Below are 5,008 nucleotides of genomic sequence, written 5' to 3'. Positions count from 1 at the left end.
TCTTGCATTCTTTGGTTGTCTTTTCACTTTCTTTTTTCTTTTTTTAATGTTTATTTATTTTTGAGAGAGAGACAGAATGCAAATGGGGAAGGAGCAGAGAGAGAGGGGAACACAGAATCTGAAGCAGGCTCCAGGGTCTGAGTCATCAGCACAGAGCCCAATGTGGGGCTCGAATTCATGAGCCATGAGATCATGACCTGAGCCAAAGTTGGACACTTAACAAACTGAGCCACCTAGGTAGGAGCCCCATCTTTTTACTTTCTTCTTTTTTTTTTCTTTTCATCTTTTTACTCTCTTAATGGTGTCCGTTGAAACACAAAAGTTTTATTTTTGATGAAGTCCACTTCATATATTTTTTTCTTTTTGTCAGTGGTGCTTTTGGTATGTGTCTAAGAAGCCATTACCTAACCCGAAGTCACAAAACTTTATCCCTACATTTTCTTCTATAATGTCATGGTTCAGCACTTATATTTATGTCTTTGATCTATTTTGAAATAATTTTTGTATATGATATGAAGGAGAGGTCCACCTTTATTCTTTTGCATGTAGATATTCAGTTGCTCCAGCACCGATTGTCAAAAAGACTCTTCTTTTCTTTCTTTGAATCATTTAAGCATCTCTGTTGAAAATCAATTGACAATAGATGTGAAGATTTATTTCTGGATTCCCAATTCTAGTCTTTTACCTATGTTTAAACTTATACTAGAATCACGCTGTCTTGACTATTGTAACTTTGTATTAAGTTCTGAAATTGGAAAACGAGAGTCTTCCAACTTTGTACTTCTTTTTAAAAATTGGTTTGGCCATTCTGGGCCCCTTGAATTCTATATGAATTTAGGGTCAGCCTCTCAATTTCTGCAAATAAGCCAGCTGAGTTTTTGATAGGGATTTCACTGAATCTAAGATTAGGAAGTATTGTTGTCTTAAAAATATTAAGTTTTTGATCTACAAACACAGGATATCTTCCCATTTACTAGCTCTCTTTCAAATTCCTTCAACCATGTTTATAGTTTTTTGGTTATAATTCTTATACTTCTTTTGCTACATATATTCCTAAGTATTTTATTATTTTTGATGCTGTTGTAAATGGAATTGTCTTCTTTTTTATTTTTATTTTTGTATTTTTATCTATTTTTTGAGAGAGAGATAAAGAGCAAGTGGGAGAGGGGAAAAGAGAGAGGGAGACAGAAACCCAAGAAGACTTCACACCATCAGCGCAGAACCCGATGCAGGACCTGAACCCATGAACTTTGTGATTATGACCTGAACCAAAGTTAAGAGTCGAACACTTCAACTGGCTTAGCCACCCAGGCACCCCTGGAATTATTTTCTTAATTTTATTTTAAGATTTTTCATTTGTAGTATATGGAAATACAATTGATTTTTGTATGTTGATATATCTGCAGCCTTGCTGAATTCAATTTTTAATTCTCTGTGTGTGTATGTATTCTGTAGGATTTTCTACACAAGATCAAATCACTGCACATTAAAACTTTTATTTCTTGGAGCATCTGGGTGGCTCAGTTGGTTAAGAGTCCAACTCTTGGTTTTGGCTCAGATCAAGACCTCATGCTTTGTGAGTTCAGGTCCCACATTAGGCTCTGTGCTGACAACTCAGAGCCTGCTTAGGATTCTCTCTTCCTTTCTCTCTGCCCTTCCCCTGCTCAATAGTGTGTGCTCTCTCCCTTTCAAAATTAAATAGACAAACTTTAAAAAAATTAAAACTTTCATCCAATCTGAATGCTTTTTATCTCTTTTTCTTTTTTAATTGCCTTGGCTAAACATCAAGCAAAATATTGAAGAAAAGTGGTGAGACCAGATATCTTCATCTTGTTCCTGATCTTGGGGGAAAATTATTCAGTCTTTCACTATCAAGTGTGATGTTAGTTATGGGTGTTTATAGATGCCCTTGGTTAAGCATGGGACTTCAGCTCAGGTCATGATCTTGTGGTTCACAAGTTCCAGATTCACGTCCGGCTCTGTGCCGACAGCTCTGAACCTGGAACCTTCTTCAGATTCTGTGTCTCCCTTTCTCTGCTCCTCCCCTGCTTGTACTCTGTCTCTCTCTCAAAACTAAATAAAACATTTAAAAAAATATACTAGGGGGGCCTGGGTGGCTCAGTCCGTTAAGTGTCCGACTTTGGCTCAGGTCATGATCTCACGGTTCATGGGTTCGAGCCCCGCATCGGACTCTGTGCTAACAGTTAGCTCAGAGCCTGGAGCCGGCTTCAGATTCTGTGTCTTCCTCTCTCTCTGACCCTCCCCTGCTCATGCTGTCTCTATTTGTCTCTCAAAAATATATAAAACATTAAAAAAATTTTATTAAAAAAGATAACAGAATTGATAGAACTTTATGACAATTGAATGTAATATTGGGCATAGAAGATGTTGTTGTCCTGTCCAGATCTTCTTTACTAGGCTGGCACAACTAACCCCCAGCTGTGACCAGTGTTGGCTGGTAATGGCTCACACTTGCACTTCCCTTTTTATTTTTTAATTTTATTTATTTTGTCATTTATTTGTTGTTTATTTATTTTTAAGTAAGCTCCAGGCCCAACATGGGGCTTAAACTTGCTACCCTGAGATCAAGAGTGGCATGCTCTACCAACTGAGCCAGCCAGGTGCCCCAGGGATTCTGATCCTTGAACTGCCTACTGGGAGAGAAAAGTTCTCTCTTTAGTATGATGAATTCACTATTTTTAAAAATTTTTTAATGTTTATTTGTTTATTTATTTATTATTTTTAAAATGTTTTATTTATTTCTGAGAGAGAGAGAGAGAGAAACAGAGTGTGAGTGGGGGAGGGGCAGAGAGCGAGGGAGACACAGAATCTGAAGCAGGCTCCCGTGTCCAAGTTGTCAGCACAGAGCCTGACGCAGGGCTTGAGCTCACAATCTGTGAGATGGTTACCTGAGTTGAAGTCAGATGCTTAACCAGTTGAGCCACCCAGGCGCCCCATAAATTCAGTTATTAATGGAAGCCATATATTAAGCTCTTAAGATTGGTTATGATAATTGATCCCAAAAATTTACCAAGCAAATTGTAGAAAGTCTTTGAAGATAATGAAAATATTGGGGCTCCTGGGTGGCTCAGTCAGTTAAGTCTCCGACTTCGGCTCAGGTCATGATCTCACATTCGTGGGTTCGAGCCCCCCAGCAGGCTCTGTGCTGACAGCTCAGAGCCAGAGGCTGCTTCGGATTCTGTATCTCCCTGTCTCTCTGCCCCTCCTCCTCTCATGCTCTGTCTCAAAAAGAAATAAAACATTAAAAATTAAAATAAAAAAATAAGATAATGAAAATATTGTGGTTAGAAAAAACTTCTCAAAAGTTATGTTACTTTATAGTGCAATGGAAATAATTTATATCTTGATTGTGGTAGGTTACATAACTTTATACTTCCAATGCCATCTGAATGTGCCTTGCAGACTTTCAACTACAGGAAGCATAACTGACCGAGGGCATTACCTGCTGGGTCCAGAAATCCATCATCCTATTTGAACCAATGCTATATTTCAATGGTCTATTCCTAGACAATGACTCAGTATGCAAGAATATTAAGGCAAGTCCATTGTGAAAGTTTCTCAGAAGGTCAACTTCATCTCAAAGACTCTCAAAGGCCTTGCCTCCTGATCTTTCTTTAGACTTCCTAGCATTCAAGGAATGGAACCTTTTCTTCTTTTTTGTACTCTGGATCAGGCTTGCATTGTAATCAGATAGTTCTCTGATTTCCTGGCTCTCTCCTCATTTCTACTATAAGTAGTGCCCTTCCCCCAAATCCTTGCATGTTGAAGCTCATATTGGCATCTGCTTTATGGATAACCTGGACTAACACCATACATTCATCAAAACTCAGAAATGTAGGGGTGCCTGGGTGGCTCAGATGGTTAAGCGTTCAACTTCAGCTCAGGTCATGATCTTGCAGTTTGCAATTTTGAGTCCTGCATCGGGCCCTCTGCTCTCCTTGAAGAGCCCGCTTCAGATCCTCTGTCCCCCTCTTTCTTTGTCCTTCCCTCACTCACTCTCTCTGTCTCTTGCAAAATAAATAAACTTAAAAAAAAAAGAACTCAGAACTGTATCTGAAAGAAGGACAGATTTTACTGTATGTAAATTATACCTCAGTAAACTCAACTTAAAAAAAATGTCGGTTTTAAACATTTATTAGTAGCAGGTGAATTATGACTGTTCTTTCCCACTCTACTTCAACCATCCATTGCCAAGACCATGTCCTGGAATAGACCACCATTTAGAACTGCTGAAATTCCACATCACACAATGACCATATTGACCCAGTCTTACAATTTGCTTGTTCAGTCTCCCCAAATTGAGATGTCCTGGTCTCAGGGTTAGCGAGAGACACAAATGACATGAGGGCTTGTTTATGTATGCTTACATTCATATTTCACTTGTATCATTTATGTTTACAACCAACATACAAGGAAAAGGTAAGAGATCAGGGCATGGGAGAAGAGTGCCTAAGCTAGACAGACAAACTGGCCTAAAGTCCCTCCATTGTCTGTTCAACAATCAGATCTCTGGAGAACACACTTAGTTTTTAAGGACTTAAAAGACTGAAGTCAGTTTGACTGGGTGTTTTTAAATTCCAGTTAGCTAACATACAGTATTATCTTAGTTTCAAGCATACAATATAGTGATTCACCACTTCCATATGACACTCTGTGCTCATCCCAACATAAGCACTCTTTAGTCATCACCTATTTAATTCTTCCTGACCTACCTCCCCTCTGGTAACCTTCTGTTTGTTCTCTATAGTTAAGAGTCTGTTTTCTGGTTTGTCTCTTTTTTTTTTCTTTGTTTGCTTTGTTTCTTAAATTCCATATGTGACTGTAGTCATGTGGTATTTATCTTTGCCTGACTTATTTCACTTAGCATTATACTTTCTAGATCCATCCATGCTGTTCCAAATGGCAAGACTTCATTCCTTTTATATATCTAAATAATACTACATTATATATTTCAATTAATTAATTAATAAGCATAATTACATAAGAT

The sequence above is a fragment of the Crocuta crocuta genome, unplaced genomic scaffold (genome assembly GCF_008692635.1).
Source record: "Crocuta crocuta isolate KB4526 unplaced genomic scaffold, BGI_CrCroc_1.0 scaffold367, whole genome shotgun sequence".
In the NCBI taxonomy this organism is placed as follows: domain Eukaryota; kingdom Metazoa; phylum Chordata; class Mammalia; order Carnivora; family Hyaenidae; genus Crocuta; species Crocuta crocuta.
The sequence above is the reverse complement of the archived record's forward strand: the minus strand, read 5'-3'. Positions refer to the sequence as shown.